This window comes from Polyodon spathula, chromosome 4 (assembly GCF_017654505.1).
Source record: "Polyodon spathula isolate WHYD16114869_AA chromosome 4, ASM1765450v1, whole genome shotgun sequence".
NCBI lineage: Eukaryota > Metazoa > Chordata > Actinopteri > Acipenseriformes > Polyodontidae > Polyodon > Polyodon spathula.
This window is the reverse complement of record NC_054537.1, coordinates 32,180,549-32,198,856: the sequence shown is the minus strand read 5'-3', so window position 1 is coordinate 32,198,856 and position 18,308 is coordinate 32,180,549.

Here is an 18,308-nt window from a genome sequence, read left to right as displayed (position 1 = left end):
TTGGCACCTGAGCATACTCCACGACGCTTTCAAACTAAAATCTACACAAACTACTCCACATTGATAAAGTAAAAAATGCATATATAATATAAATAAGTACGATTTACAGAGGAAAAACAGATTAAACTCAGTTGCATAAGTATTCAACCCCTTTTCTACTGCAGCCCTAAATCAGCTCAGGTGCAAATTATTTGTTTGAAAGGTCACAAAATTAGTGAAATGGTTTCAGCCTGTGTGTACTCAAAGTGGTTTAACTTGTAGATAATTTCCCTCAGGTATATAAAGACTTTCAAGCTGCAACTCACATAGTGATCCAACAAAGCAACCATGAAGACCAAGGAGCTTTCAAAACAAGTCAGGGATAAAGTGGTAGAGAGGCACAGAGCAGGAGAAGGGTACAAGAAAATTTCAAAGGCGCTGATTATCCCTCTCAGCACAGTGAAGTCCATCATTAAGAAGTGGAAGATGCATCATACCACCCAGACACTACCCAGATCAGGTTGCCCTCCCAAACTGAGCAGCCAGGCAAGCAGGAAACTGGTTCGGGAAGCCAACAATGACCTTGAGAGATCTGCAAAGTTCTGTGTCTGAGATGGGAGTCAGTGTTCACACATCAACAATAAGCCGGTCCCTACACAAAGCTGGCCTGTATGGACGGGTGGCAAGAAAGAAGCCATTACTCAAAAAGCCTCATCTTAAAGCACGTATGGAGTTTACGAAAAAGCATGTAGATGATACTGCAGACATGTGGAAAAAGGTTTTGTGGTCAGACAACAAGTCAAAATTTAAAGTTTTAAATTTCGCAATGTAAACCGCGTTCGGATAGTCGTTACTGCCCATTGGCAATAGTGAGTAAGAGCCAGAAGGACAATGAAAGTGTACTGTTACATAACAATGTATTTTTCAATGAGTGTTGTGTTTTTGTTTGTTTGTAATTGTCTCGTCTTGTACGTTACCAGACAGTTAACACAGTTCTGGTGTTGTCGCCAGGGGCCAGCATGAAACCGGACAACACTGCACCTTTGTCACAAATATAAAACTGTATCACTCATCAAGAGCACTATTGTACGCACCCAGGACTGGTGATCATACTTGTATTATTGTGGGAAGGATATTTGTTTATCTATATATATATACCCCAAGCTGTAAACATTGGTGTGTACTACTGGGGAACTACTGTTTACTCGCCAGACCTGGAAATACAATAAAAACATTTCTAAAACTGGATTACAATTATATCTGTCTGCTTCTTTCACACACTGCATCACACCTGCACCTGTCTACAATAAACCGCATTGCCACAGACCCATACTAATTTAGAAAAAAAAAGCTTATAGACATGATATACGGTAATATGGGGTTCCACATAAATGACCATTGCCAATAATATATTCTGAAACATAATTGTTAATTTAAGTACTGTAAACATGATATAATTGCCTCACTTTAAGATAAATGAAGACATTTTGTGTTTCTCTGTTATTGACCTTTATTTTGTTGTCAATGATTAAGTTGTCAGAAACTGCTTCAAATCAACTTCAAATCAAACTTCTCCAGATTGCTAAATAAACAAGCAAAAAAAAAAAAAAAACTGATACATTGTCTGCCAATTACTAAATTGCAGTGAGGTACCTTCATTTAAACCTGTACATCAAAAGCTGGGACCATTCTTGGATAAGGGCATCCTGGAACAGACTTCCGGGTTGCACTGGACAGGTTGCTATCGTCTTCTGTAGCATGTCCCAAGCATGCTCAATGCTTTCAGGTCAAGAGATCTCGTTGGACAACCCATTCTCTCTATTGCTTCCTGTTCAAGATAATCAATGATGATCCTTGCTTGATGCTACACTGTCATCAACCAAAATTAAGTATGGAATGACTGCAGCAGAATGAGGTTTCACTATCAATAGAGATCTCCGTAACTAAAAGCTATGAGGGTGGCATTGTGGATGACATGGAAGTCTGTCCTTCTCTGTGATTCAATCCCACACCATGACAGATCTTTGTCCATTATCTATTGTATTCTGCAGCACACTGTGGTAATACTGATCATGTGCAAACAAACAGGAAAACTCTTTAAAAAACTAATGAAAGTACCACAAATGGAAAAGTTAACACCTAACTTAACTTAAATGTACACAACACAAAAGCATGTGCTGTTCCTATGCAGATCTGTATATACTAAACTACACTACCTATGGAGTCTATGTTAAATTAAACTAAAAACTCAGAACAGAATGTACTGCTCGTAAAGGTAAGCATTAACAAATGGTCATTACTGTACACAGATCAAAAAGTAATGGTTTTAGAGCTAAGTATTGATAAAAATTTGTTATTACAAAATACAGAATAATATCCTGCCATTTCAATTAGGTTTTCCAAATTGTTTTGTTTATAACAAGTTACTGTAGGCTGTATTTTGTCTTCAGAAATTGTTTAAGTGCAGTTTTTATTGAAGTTACAGTAACACTGAAATTAAATTTGAATTACAGTACAATGAAAATAATTAATTGAAAATATATTTGTGAGTTAACTTTTAAAATGTGCATGTCCTATTCTAATCACAAGCATTTTTAAAGCACAAAACCAAGGTGTCCTCAACATCAGGGTATTGAGCAAACCGGAAACGCTAGTTTGCATCCACAGTTGTATTGTATTTCTATTTCTATTGTATGCTGGTTTTTCAGAATGGTTGAGAAAGTGTTCACAGGAATTTTGAAATCTGCAGCAACATCTTTCTTTTTCTTGTACAGTGGTCCAGTTTTGTCTGCAAGGATAATGGATGTTTTTTGCACTGGTCACTCATATCTCAATGCTTCATGGAAATGGCATAGGTGTGAGAGCACGATGACAACCCGAAATTCATCACTAGATCAGCTGTGTCAAAACAGCTACTAAAATAGAGTACACAGGAGCTAATTTGGATACAAGTTAATACATTTCCCAATATCCTTTACATCATCTGTTTGAACTAGGGCAATTCATTTTTATTAATGTTTTTTTTCTTTCCAGGGAGCTCCAAAATAATTTAAAAAACAGGAAATTAAAGTTAAAGTCTGCATGGGGGCCCAGGCCAGAAATGTTTTCTGATGTAGCACCCCCATACAGAAAGCAAAAACTATGTGATTTTGGTAGAAGTATCCCTTTCGTGCTTATCTAGGGTAGATGTGGTGTTGTAAAGTGGTAGCAGAGCAGGACAATGCAAGATTTATGTACCCATGTGTCACAATGATGGCTTGTGGGCAATACCAAACACAGAAATACAGACACGCACAGTACTACAGGTAAAGCACTGATGCGCAGATTTATTATAAAACAAAAGATTTAAACAATACAGAAACAAAACACTTTCCCAAAACAAAAAATCATGGTGGCCAAAAGAAACAGACAAGCAAAACCCATTAACCAAAACCTAGATAAAACAAGTAGCAATTGTTATATTTTCTTTTCAGTTTCTCCTACACTCACTTTCTCCCGGGACACTCAAACCCTGAGTGCGATATCTCTTTTATGCAGCTGTACCGGGACCCGATTGTTAATCATTCAGTCAGGCACCAGCACAGTCTGCACGTGAACTACTTTGGCGATTAATCCTTCCCTGCTGACCTAAAACCACTGTGCCCAAATACATTTATATATAGTACATAGTTGGTGAGGTCAAAAGCAAAAATAAACAGTGGTAGCATCTCTACAACCGCCTCAAGATGCAGGTCCCAGTTGCTTTAACATTCAGCTCTAATGAACCACATTAAATAAATGAATTACATTGTGTTAGCGTTTCATAAATTACACATATAGACAAAATAATAAGCAGAGAACATATTTAAAGTAAATTTGCAATAATGAAATCAATATAGGATAAAAACAATGTATAATTATACACGTAGAAGGAGAGTCATTAAGAAATTCGTGGTGGTAATTTTATAGGATTTAGAAAAACATCCATATTTCTCAAAGTTACCCTGCATAACTCCACAACTGCCCTAAAATTACTTCTCGGGTTCATACCTTCATAAAAATGTGTTAAACCTTTTCTGTAGGTGGGGTGCTAGGAATTTAAAATTTAGGAGTGGTTTTCCATTTGGGCTCCCCGGAATATTTATTGAATGTGTATTATAATAAGTAATTTACAATAAGGCCGGGCCCGGGACCCTGGAGAAAGTTTGTAGTAACAGGAACTTTGGTTTCTCAAGAATTGACTGTACTTTCATTGCATTCTTGTAACTATCTTTAATTTTTTTTGTAAAACAAAAAGAGAGAATACAACCAGCAAAGGTGTGTTGTGGAGATTACCCTCCAACTGAAGGTGCAGTGTCGGCCCCTGGCATTGGTCCATAGTTTTGTTTGATTGGGACTCTACAGGAGCTTTCCTGAAACCCCTGGGGAAATTACCACATTTCAGGCCATTGGAGGTTTTTGGATGGGACAAATTGGACTCCATCTGAGATCAAACGTGTACATTGTTTTCTCAGTCCTAAAATAGGGAGACTGAGCTAGGCCGATTTGAAAATTGATCCCTCCCAAGTGAAATAATGTATTCTCAGTCTGTTCAGGGAGCAGGGCACACTCCAGTGCCATGATGCTACAGTTCATAGTTTCCCAGATTTCAGTCCAGATCTGAGCAGAAGATGGATCACATATGGTGAGATAAAATCCCTTCTCTGCAACACTGGAGACGGATCATGGTTTTTGCACATGTCTGACAGCTAGGCCACTGACCTAGACTTAAGCGCTATGCACACAAGGAGCGAAGCAAATTACACAAATACAGCACACGTACATAAAAAAAACACAACTGTAACTAGTCATGAAATGAAAATACTGGCTGCTTTTGCTCCAGTTAAACGAGGCAGTCTTCCCAGCGACAGTGAGTGGGAGAAGTAGAGGCGTGGAAAAGTACAGAGCAGTTTCGAAGCAGTTTGAAAGCAGGTTGACGGCTGCAGAAGAAACTATACTTCAAAAAAAAAAACCTCAACATGGTCTTCAAGCCAGTAATCTGTGACACCTGCTTGATGTGGGAAATCCGAGAAAACCCAGCAGAGCTAAACCAAGTGTGCGTAAAGTGCCGCGCGATCCAGGATTTGCATAAACTAGTAAGTATGCTAGAAATGGAGCTGGAAGAAGTGAGACAGCAACAGGATCTTGAGGAACTGGCACACCCACAATTCATGGAAGTCTGCATCACCCCTAACAGACTGAAAGCCACCAGGGAGATAGAAGGTCAGAACAGCTGGGTTCAGGTAGGCAGAAGCAGGGAAAAAAAGAAACTTCGTCAAACACCACCACCAGAAATCAAAACAACCAACAGATTTGAGTCACTTCAGAATTTTGATGAGCAGAACCAACAACAAGAGAATGAAAGGAACAACATCCAGGACCCTATTGACAGTGGTGACCAGACAGCAAAAAGAAGGGAGGTCATGATTGTTGGGGACTCCATATTGAGAAACACAGCAAGTTCAGTTCGCAGTTTGGACCCCCTTACTACAACAGTGTGCTGCCTTCCGGGAGCCTCGGTCAAGCACATCACTGAGAACGTGGACAGGCTCCTAGAACGAACAGGAGACGACCCGGTAGTAGTCGTCCACATCGGTACAAACAACATTGGAAGAGACAGACCAAAATCCCTGCAAAACAAATTCAGAGAGCTAGGAAGGAAATTAAAAGAGAAAACCAAAACTGTGGTATTTTCTGGTATACTACCCGCACCTTGCAAAGGACCATATGGACAGCTGGAAATAATTAATCAAAACGAATGGCTGAAGACGTGGTGCACACGGGAAGGCTTCACCTATCTTGATCATTGGACCACATTCTACAACGAGGACTATCTGTATAGACGGGATGGACTGCACTTAAATAACAAGGGAACTAGTCTACTCGGAGAAAAGATCCTCGAGCAGGTTCGGAAGCATTTAAACTAGAAAGGAAGGGGGGAGAAATCAACAAAAAAACAGAAGGGAGACCGCATCAAAACAAGAACAACAACTCAGGTAAGACAACCATTAAATGTATTTATCTAAATGCTAGAAGTATCAGAAACAAAATTCTAGAACTTGAAGCTACTGCACTAACAGGTAACTATGATGTGATAGGTGTTACAGAAACGTGGTTATCTGAGAGTGATGGGGACGAATATAATATTTGTGGGTATACACTGTATAGGAAAGACAGGCAGGACAGAAGAGGAGGAGGGGTAGCGCTATACATAAGAAACAGTCTTGAAGCCCAGGTGTTAAACCTGGACAAAGAAAATAAAACCGAATCAATATGGGTCAGAATAACAGACAAAAATTCAAAAGGCATAATAATAGGAGCATGCTATAGACCGCCAGATTCAGACGGTGAGCAAAATAATCTGTTATACAATGACATTAGAAATGTGTGTAGCAAAGGAGAAGCCATACTAATGGGGGATTTCAACTTCCCCCAAATAAAATGGGAAAACCCGGTGGGTAGCGCGAAGGATGAAATAGAAATGGTGGAAATGACAAATGACTGCTTCCTAACACAATTTGTCAAGGCACCCACTAGAGGGGAGGCATGCCTTGATTTAGTCTTTTCAAATAACGAAGATAGAATAACTAAAACAGAGGTCAGAGAACCACTGGCAAACTCAGACCACAACATGGTCTCATTTGAAGTGTTTTTTAAATCCCCAAAAGTAAAGACTAAAGCTAAGGTTTACAATTTTAGAAAAGCAAACTATGAAGGTATGAAACAGAGACTAACAGAAGTAGATTGGAGTAAAATAGAGAAAACACCCACAGAAGAAGGATGGTTGTTCTTCAAAAATGTAGTACTAGAGGCGCAAAACAATTATATCCCTAAAGTAGACAAATCTAAATGTAAAACTAAATTGCCAAAATGGTTTAATAGATCAATTAAAAAAAATATTCAGCGAAAAAAGGCACTTTACAGAGCATTAAAAAAGGACCAAAAAGAAAGTACGCAGAAAGAGTACACAGAACTGCAAACGCAAGTCAAAAAGGAAGTTAGAAAGGCCAAGAGAGAAATAGAAATAAACATTGCTAAGGGAGCTAAAACCAATTCCAAAATGTTTTTCCAATATTACAACAGCAAGAGAACATTCAAAGAGGAGATTAAATGTTTAAGAGATACAAATGGCAAAATCGTAGAGGAAGAAAAAAAAATAGCAAATATGTTAAATGATTACTTTTCACAAGTTTTTACAAAGGAAGATACTGACAACATGCCCCACATGTCATCCAGTTCCTATCCAGTTTTAAATAACTTTAGCATAACTGAGGCAGAAGTGTTAAAGGGACTAGGAGCTCTTAAAATAAACAAATCCCCTGGGCCGGATGAGATCCTCCCAATAGTACTCAAAGAAATGAAAGAAGTAATTTACAAACCGCTAACCAAGATCATGCAGCAGTCTCTTGACACAGGGGTGGTACCGACAGACTGGAAAATTGCAAACATAATACCGATCCACAAAAAGGGAAACAAAACTGAACCAGGTAACTACAGACCAGTAAGCCTGACTTCTATTATATGCAAACTTATGGAAACTATAATAAGATCCAAAATGGAAAATTACCTATATGGTAACAGGGTACTGGGAGACAGTCAACATGGTTTTAGGAAAGGGAGATCGTGCCTAACTAACTTGCTTGATTTTTTTGAGGATGCAACATCGATAATGGATAATTGCAAAGCATATGACATGGTTTATTTAGATTTCCAGAAAGCTTTTGACAAAGTCCCGCACAAAAGATTAATTCTCAAACTGAACGCAGTTGGGATTCAAGGAAACACATGTACATGGATTAGGGAGTGGTTAACATGTAGAAAACAGAAAGTACTGATTAGAGGAAAAACCTCAGAATGGAGTGTGGTAACCAGCGGTGTACCACAGGGATCAGTATTAGGTCCTCTGCTATTCCTAATCTACATTAATGATTTAGATTCTGGTATAGTAAGCAAACTTGTTAAATTTGCAGACGACACAAAAGTAGGAGGAGTGGCAAACACTGTTGCAGCAGCAAAGGTCATTCAAAATGATCTAGACAAGATTCAGAACTGGGCAGACACATGGCAAATGACATTTAATAGAGAAAAGTGTAAGGTACTGCACGCAGGAAATAAAAATGTACATTATAAATATCATATGGGAGATATTGAAATTGGAGAAGGAATCTATGAAAAAGACCTAGGAGTTTTTGTTGACTCAGAAATGTCTTCATCTAGACAATGTGGGGAAGCTATTAAAAAGGCTAACAAGATGCTCGGATACATTGTGAAAAGTGTTGAATTTAAATCAAGGGAAGTAATGTTAAAACTGTACAATGCACTAGTAAGACCTCATCTTGAATATTGTGTTCAGTTCTGGTCACCTTGCTATAAAAAGGATATTGCTGCTCTAGAAAGAGTGCAAAGAAGAGCGACCAGAATTATTCCGGGCTTAAAAGGCATGTCATATGCAGACAGGCTAAAAGAATTGAATCTGTTCAGTCTTGAACAAAGAAGACTACGTGGCGACCTAATTCAAGCATTCAAAATTCTAAAAGGTATTGACAGTGTCGACCCAAGGGACTTTTTCAGCCTGAAAAAAGAAACAAGGACCAGGGGTCACAAATGGAGTTTAGAAAAAGGGGCATTCAGAACAGAAAATAGGAGACACTTTTTTACACAGAGAATTGTGAGGGTCTGGAATCAACTCCCCAGTAATGTTGTTGAAGCTGACACCCTGGGATCTTTCAAGAAGCTGCTTGATGAGATTTTGGGATCAATAAGCTACTAACAACCAAACGAGCAAGATGGGCCGAATGGCCTCCTCTCGTTTGTAAACTTTCTTATGTTCTTATGTTCTTTTGTGGAGACGAAATAAAATAAGTAAAACAAAGAAAAAGTCTGGATACACCACAGACTAGAAAAATGACTTTTAACAGTGAATGATTATATGTGATCTGGTTTACTATATGAATTATTAAAAAATAATACATCTACACATATTTCTTTGTAAATACTGAGAATTAGTTTAATATACTTTTTTTTAATTGATTTTCAGTTTTAATGAAATCTTCTCAGTTAGTTCAAAGACGTGTCATTTTACAGAAATACGAAACCAATGTGTGATGCGCCCCATCACTTTGACTTAAATTAAGGTTAAATAAAGAGAGATAGACATGGCATCAATTTCCAGATGTTCTCTTATTGCTTACCATATGGCATTTTTCTTTTTATTGTCTTTATAACCACTGACACTGGCATCATAAAGAACATTATTTTTTTTACTTTAATAATTAAATTCTCATTGATGTCCACTTCTCTCTTATTTCTGTGGTAATTTCTGCGTGAACGAGACAGTGACAGTCTGACAACCTCTCCTTTGACTCTGTTCGAGTAATGATGTGTTGTGTAGTGAAACAGATAAACCGTTAGTTTAGACAACAAGGCAATTCTATCTTTGGAGTAAGGGGGGAGTACCTCTTCATGGTGACCCCCCATCCCAGTTGTATTGGATTTACCACTGTATCATGTATATAGGGTTTCACAGCCTCGCAAACAAGAACTTATGCACAAATGTGCCTATCTATTGCACAGCCGTGGGACTCTCAAAATTGGATTGGGGTTATTTTCAAAGTAAAGTAATGGTGATTACCATTAGATAAGTGTATTTTTTTGTCATATTATTCAATTTTATTTTCCAACCAGCGTAAGTTGTAAGGTTATGTGACGATTTTCTGGGTAAATGTACAGTGAGTTGGCTCTATGGAAAACGTCCACCGCACCACGGCAAATCTGCGGTGCCTCGAGGCACAGCACAATAAACCACGGTTATCCTGTGGCACCACTTGAAGTGTAAAACCAATGCTTTCTTTTTCCAGCAGGGGGCACTAGAGAGCTTTTATGAATTTAATGGGCTGTTTTTACTTTCTGTCCTTAACAAAATGATTTGTTTAGTACTCCCATACTCCAAATCTGTACTAAATGCAATTTTTTTTTCTTTTTTGGCATATTCTAGGAATGGGACTAAATGTACGTTTGAAAAAAAAAAAAAAAAAAAAAAAAAAAAAACCCTGAACAGCATTTCAGTTTAAATAGAATTTAATAGGAGGAAGGATAATATGATTCTTTTTTCCTTTAGTAGTCTCGTTGTCATTCAACAAATTCATTTTAATAATAGAGTAATAAATACTGTAGATGTGCTTGTTTCTACATTTTTTATAGATCCCATGATTGTAGCAGCTTTTTAAATGGCTACTTTACCCATGCTGCCGATTCATGCAATTAAGCTGTATTTTTTCCACGGTTCTCACGGATTTCAAGATTTCTGTAAAATTAACCCACTGCAATGTAATAGGTAGTTCCCATGAAAATTCCCATTTCTGAAAGAATACTGTATATATGACAGACTTGTAGTTGCATTTTTCATGACCCGGACTTGAGTCACGGCCGCAAAAGACCTTGACCTTCTGTGACTTGGACTTGGACTCCAACATTTGAGTTCGGAGATAATAGCGACGGGTCCTTTTTTATTTTCTATTACACAAGTAATATTACAGTTACTAGGAAACTGTGCACAATAAAAACCCACCCAGCAAAACATTATCCAATCACTGGTTAGTCCAGTTGTCTTTGCAGCCAATCATAGTCAGAATAAGAAATTGGAAGTGAGTTAGGTTGTAGCATTTTTTTGCATTGTGTTTTATAAGGAATACATAATGTCAGGATGGTAACCAAGTTAAGTATTTTTTTGGCTTTTAACAAGCCTCTTTACTAATTTAAACCTTGGTCTAAGTTTTTTAAGAACTGTAGAAATACATTTCTAAAACTGCATTCTTGAAAAATACGTAATTTGATTTTGCTGAGCTCCCTGAATCTCTGGAGTATAATGTGTGCACTGAAAACAATATAACATTGGTCACCTAAATAATATTGAGTTTACTGAAAACAAAAATGAATGAAAAAAGAATAATCATATACGTTATAATCATACTTTTAAAGCTTCTTAATTAATTTCACAAAGTTGCTCTGCAACTACATATTCAGCGCTTTGCTTCTAATCTCCACTCGTTCTCAGCATACGCCATCACAGGTTGCAGGCAACATCAATGAATTCACCTGTCAAATTCAATGTGAAACTACGCACTAAAGTGTCAAATCGAAAATTGCCTACCGTCAAACAGGCAGATATATCAGACTGATAAGACAGGACTGATTGATAGGTAAAAAAAGAACGACAGAATAACTTAATACCACTTAATTTACCAAAATGAAAATAACTTATTATGGATGCAGTAAAAACACATTAACAATACGCTGTGCAGCGTCAACCTAGAAATCTGTCTATATTTTTATTCCATTATGAACCTACACAAAGGGGAAATACATAAATAAGAAAGTTTACAAATGAGAGGAGGCTATTCAGCCCATCTTGCTTGTTTTGTTGTTAGTAGCTTATTTATCCCAAAATTTCATCAAGCAGCTTCTTGAAGGATCCCATGGTGTCAGCTTCAATAACATCACAGGGCGTTGGTTCCAGACTCCCACAATTCCCTGTGTAAAAAAAGTGCCTCCTATTTTCTTTTCTGAATGCCCCTTTATCTAATCTCCATTTGTGACCCCTGGTCCATGTTTTTTTTTTCTTTTTTTTTTTTCAGGTTGAAAAAGTCCTTTGGGTCGACATTGTCAATACCTTTTAGAATTTTGAATGCTTGAATCAGATTGCCGCATAGTCTTCTTTGTTCAGGACTTTTAGCCTGTCTGCATATGACATGCCTTTTAAATAATGTATAATTAATGGTAAATGTATCTCTTTTTGACAATAGGAAAACACCCATCAGATCGTAATTGATTGCACATGTACCAAAATCTAACCGCGTTCCACTTACAATCTGACAGTAACACTTTCTGACATTACACAAGCCTTGTTTTAGTATGCGTAGCACATTCTGAAGAAGTACCACTTTCTAACACTACACTGGCTCTATAGTCCAGATCATGGCTTCTATCAAAGTGAAAAACAACATCTACAAACTTGAAAGAGAAGCTTATCTATAAACTTCAGGTACATGCCAACAGTACTCCAATTCCAATTCCAAAAGAAAAGATGATAGTGACAGACAAGTTCATGCAAATAGAATAATCTAGCTAGAAGAAATAAATCAAAATATATTTTTTGTATTTTTATTTTTACTGTTCCTCCACTACTACCACTAGTTTAACACTAGAACCGCCATGCGGGTCAGTTGGACCCATTTTGCATTTAAAATGTTAATTGCTCTTCCGTTGTGAATCATATGTGTACGTCCGTTTTTGATTTTTCCTAAATATATGAATTAAATATCCTAATGGCGTTTGATAGCCAGAATCGCAAAAATGACAAAATTATAAACAGTTCTACCTAAAACCGCCACGCGTTTTTTTTTTTTTTTTTAATATAATGTAAGATATTCTATTTTTTTGTAATGGCAGCAAACAAGACATGCCTCCTACTCCTAGCACACATGTTTTTAGTTTTTTAATTCAAGCCTTTCTTTGTTTGTAGACTGACTATAAGACAGAGATTGCTATATATAACAGTGAAAAATACAGCCCTGTATGGTTTATAAAAATATTTTTGACGTATTTAAATTGATCTTGCTTTAAAGCCCATTTTAGTTTTACGGAGGTGTAGCAGGGAGAGATCTGTGCTGACTCTGCTGGCGTGTTCACAGGGCTGCAAGAAGAGGGCGGCAGTCGTCCAACAACCGCCTGTGAGTCATGGCAGTGACACGCGGAGGTGGGAAAGTGGGTGTGTGGACTTTCCCCCTCTTTGAATGGCTGAGAGGAGAGTCTTGGGAGATTGTTGGTCCTATAAAATAACGCTCTGCTGTTTCCTCAGGTCTGCCCTTATAGACGCGCTGAGAGTGAGAAAACGCTGGTCGCGGACCGAGAACCAGCCGGGAGAGAAAAAGACACGAAAGTGTCACAGCGAGACAGTGAGGGCGGGGAACGCTTGGGCAGACCCCTTAAAAGTATAACAGAGCAGGCTAGGTAGACGGCAGCGTAGGACAGAGTTCCGGGTTGCATGGGCAGCAACGACCGGGATGTTGCTGCAGAGTGCAGCACCTTTTATTTGTAGTTTTGTTATTGTGTTATTTTTTCCCTTGTTATTTTTGCCTTCTGTTTTTATTATTATTTCTTTGAGCACCTGCAAGGGTGCTGGTATTGTGTACCATCGCTTGGTATGCCTGTGGTTCTGTTTACCATCGTTGGTATATCAGACCACGGACCCACAGCGCCATCTGCGGGATAAACTTAAAAATAGCACCCGAGAATAAAACTGGGCACCTGTGCGGTGTTGCCAAATCCACCTGTCTGCCTCCTGTATCAGTGACTTACCCACCACCCTTCCACAGGAGGGTTGCCACCTGAAGAACTTTCCAGCTTTTACTTGTTGCTGTAAACCCGATGCAGTGCTGAATGGCAAAATGTTGTGCCAATATTGTATAAACATCATTACAAATTAATAATACGTCTCAACAACTTGAGCATATGTAGTGTTTTACCAGGATGATCCACAAGTAAGCAAGAACAATAATCAGCACTTCAGGGTTTTTTTTTTTCAATAAAACCTCACACTATATTGTCATCTTGGTGGAGCTGGCAAAGATGGTGTATGCGGATTGAGACTCGAAAAGACAGGAAACTGCAATGAATCGCTTTTAGTGCATGTTTATTTACAGTGAAACAGAAATGAACACAACACAGAGACCACAGAACCTTCACCACTCAACTCCAACACTAACTAAACACAAACAAACCCACCTCCGTATATACCCTGTGAATTAACAATTCATTAACTAAACCACCCCACAACTGCACATGAACAATGAACAATCAACTAAACAGCATATGCACAGGGATTTCAATCAAACACACATTTCACAAGATTTATCAATCATACATACATTCTCATGTGACCACACTCAAGCTGCCATGTACAGTTCCTTATGTTCTACTTTTGAAGAGCGTGTCATGAGTATTTTTGATTGCTCCTTGCAGCAGTGAGAAGAGGCTTGTCTTTCAGGATCATTTTTTAAAAGATTAGACTCGCAAGTAGTTCACTCTTTATCAGTTCTACAGAACACATACTGTGGTTCTTAATTCACTTGTTCTGCATGTGGGAAAATATTCAGAATGTTGTTGCAGAAAAGAAGATATACTTCCACTGTGTCCGGTCTGTCATCATCTTGCACAGAATATGCATTTTCATGCAGTTTCAGCAGTCATCTTTAATGCTGATGAAATAAGACTTGATGGCAGTCCAGTTCTACAACATTCTAGTGACAGCTAGATTTAGAGTCAGACACCTGTTAGTGGCATGATGCAGATCCAGAAAACCAAAGAAAATCTCTTTGCAGGTGTTGAGAAAAAAAATATATACTTGTACATTTTCAGTGTCTACTGAGAGTTCAGCTACAGCATGCCGGACAGCATTATGCTCAATATTGCATGGCAATTTCCTTACAGTAGATCCTGATTGGTTTTGTGCAGATCAGTGTACACAGAATGATGAACACCATAGTTGACATTAGCATTGTCTGCACAAAAAGCAGACACTGAGTCCAAATATAATCCCAAACTCTCCAGTGAGCTTGTGATACAGTTTACTATCCCATCTGCTGATTCGTCTGAATTTTCAACCAAATCAGTCATTATGTTTAATAAACATGCCTGAGGAGTAAAAGACTGGAATGCAATAGGAAACAGTTTGTTATTCCCTTTGTTTGAAGCATCCGTTTGGACAGAAAATGGAAGAAGCTTCCCATCCCCTGATAAGGTATGTAAAACTTGACTTACAGCTTTTGGAGCAAGAACATCTGTCACAAGCACATCTGTCACAGGACTTTCAGCCTTTGTCCTACCACAGGGAAGTTTCTTTCCAATGCTTGAATCATGAAATATATTTTGTGTCAATTTGACACCGCAGTCCATGCTGTTGTAACTCAGGTTGTGATTGATGGTGTGATACACATTGGCCAACTCTGCAGTAGTAACCTGAAAAAATGCAAAGAAAATGTCATTTCTGTAATTATGGCCATACTTACTCTGGGTCTAAAATTGGGGAGGGATTGAGAGCTTTACTGCAGAAGTGGAACAATATACATGCTTAAAAAAACAAAAAAAACAAAACACAATTCTTCAAATCAGTGGTAATTGAAAAGTATATATTTTGTTCAGTTTATTTAACACAGAAATTATGTCTATTTCATTTTTTTTAAACTTGTTAACATTTTATTCTTTGCTGACAAACATCGTGCAAAATTTGCTTTGGAGCATCTCAATTATGTTTTTTGGTTGCCATGATACCAATACTATTAGCTCCTAGACTGTCTGAATTCTAATTATTTCATTGATTAAATGGCCAGTTTGTTTTCTGATTTGTTTTATGTATTTTCCCATATGTACAGTGCTTTGTGGATAATACTAAAACAATATTAAATTAAATGGTATCTTAAACATTTTCAAACGTCATATATTCATTACAAGCTTTAAAAAGTACAGGTACATTACCCAGTGCAGGATTTCATTATTATTAGAAGTAGCAGTAGAATTATTAACCTAAGTTATGAATTATTAAGTTATGTTATGAAATGTATTATCATTAACAGATATATTAAAACAATAATGAAAAGGATGTTGTTGTTGTTAAATTAAAAGGAAGCAGATGTGGTGATTTTATTTTTTAATAGCCAACTAGTACATGAAACATTTTTTTACCCCTCAATTAATGAGCTGCACTGTTAAATAATTATGTTCTAGCCACCAGTGCACAGCTGATTTAAGGAGACTGGGTGATACCTTCAAATCCCTGAAGACCGGTGCTTGCTAACCTCATAAAAACGCTGCCTGATTCTCATCAGAATTCATGCCTATTTCTGTAATGATTCCTTAATATACTTTCAAATTGTTTTAATTGGCAGGTGTTATATAATACACACAATACAAAGTACTAGATTTTATGTAAAATGTGGTCTCAATTTAGACTTGATGACTCTGTTGGTTCAAAGGCTATTATTTACCTGTTGGCACTTAAGCATAAAAGTAAATTAAACAGTTTTCAAGACTGAGAAAGATAATATGTGCCATCCTTTGAGCATGGTAAGTATAGTAAGTGTGTTTGATCAGAATATACATATTCAATATTAGTGTCTGATTCTATAATATTTTGGCTGAAACTTAGTGTAATGGTGTATTGGTATTGATTCAGAGTGAGGCAAGGGTTCCAATAATGGAGGTTTTATTGCTTTTCTCAATCGGAAGACAGCATAGTTTACACAAAAAAAAGAATTATAGGTAAGAAGCATATGTTACTGTTGCTTTGCTTTATCTCGCTTTTCCTGTGATTCTTTTTTCACATCCTTCTCTATTACAAAAAACAATAGTCCAAAACAAAACTTAAAGGTGCAGTCCTCCAAATCCCAACTGATAAATAAACGAAAAATATTTCAGTCTTACATTAGCAAGCATTAACACACTCTAAATTGACATCTTAATTGACATAATGTTATTTGATTTTTTTTTTTGTTGTTCTGTTTCCTTTAATTGGCAACAACTTTTATTTGTGGTGTTGTAAAAAGAAAGCAAACAGACTCATGAGTTAGGTTTTAGAATTTAAAACACTTGATTATTTCCTGTGATTGATTTGGCTGGTTCTGGTTTTATCCAAATTATTCTATAATCCTACACTTCCTATAAAACACCTTGTAAGTTTCACAGAAAAATATATACTAAAAAACACAGATCATTGAGCTTAGGGACATCACTTATCTTCTCATACTCAATAGTGTGCACTATACTGGAAACCAAATTTGTTTTGTTAATCAAATTGTCAAGCTTCACTGGTAACTATTTACCTATTCAAATTAACTTCAAAGCTGTTGCCTGAATATTTCACCACTTAAGTAACAAGTACATGTTGTGCTCAGATGGTTGTGTAAGGTTGAACCAAGTACAACAATGGTAGGAAGGCTTTTAAATTCCAATGACCACTACATTTGTAGCTTATACAATGTAATTAGCTGGGGGTCTGTCACTTAGTCACACAGGTGAACCAGAGGTAGTGGTCAATCTTAATAAGTGGGGAATAATACATCTTTAATTTAGTTTAAAGATTCTGTTACAATGAAGCCGCCCAACTTTAAACTTTAGGAAGTGTTTCTTCAACAATTGTTACCTTAGATACCCGGGGGTAATTTTTTTTTTTTTTTTTTTTTTTTTTTTTAACATTAATTATTGAACCTCTAGTTATAATAATCATTAACAACTTCATCACATAGTGACATAGTAACTGACTGGGAGGACACTGTCGTTGGTTCTTGCACAGATGTGTAACAGGAGATGTGCCGCTAGGCAACCAATTGAGCAGTTAGGCTCAACTCAAAAGACATTTGCTCCACAGCTCGAGGCGACTGTACCACCATGCTATACAGAGGGGCGCTTTGTTGATATCGAGGACAAGAGCATCCACTCCGCAGAATTAACTACTACGGAACCCTTCAACTGCCAGATAGTTCCCGTGAAGGCTTGGCTCAACCAGGACCATCACAATGACCCGGAGTCACTGGGAGGCCCAGCAGTACGTTAGTTTAAGGGATACTGATCCCAAACAGTATATAGGGTTTTTGTTGTGTAGTAGGTTCCTGGAGAGGTATGTCTATTTTAGTGAGACTAGCTCTCGCCTTGTGTGGTAAACTTATTTTTAAGTTTGTTTTGCTTTAAATTGCATTAAATTGTGGCAAGTTCTATTTTGGGGTGAGAAAATGCCACTTGTGTATATTCTGTAGGATAAAGAAGGTAGTTAATTGTGGAAAATTGTATTTTTTGTTTCAGAATGATATAGTTAATTATGGCAAGTAACCAGCTCCTAGGCTAAACACACCTACATTTTACAATAACCCAAATGATTATTCAAAAAGGACTTTTGTTATCCTGTTATGAAATAAGTTTAGTTATGAACTATATGAAACCATTTTTTCTATCTAAAGAGCAGACACAAAGAAGCTGGAAAACTTAACATTTATTGACCTAACTCTTGACAATAACAATGTTAATAAGTGGAGTCTTACAGGGTTCGGTACTGGTGCCATTACCTAATATAAATAAACATTTTTTTTAAAATCCCTTTGTGTTTTTTTTTTTGTTTGTTTGTTTTTTAAACAGTTGTTAATGTTCGGAAAGTCTTACCGAGACAGATGGTAAGGCTGACGCAAGGTAGTGTTATAAAACACTCTTAGATTGTTGGACGTAAGCAATGCCCCAAATGGCTTTTTTCATTTTTTTATTTCTTATGT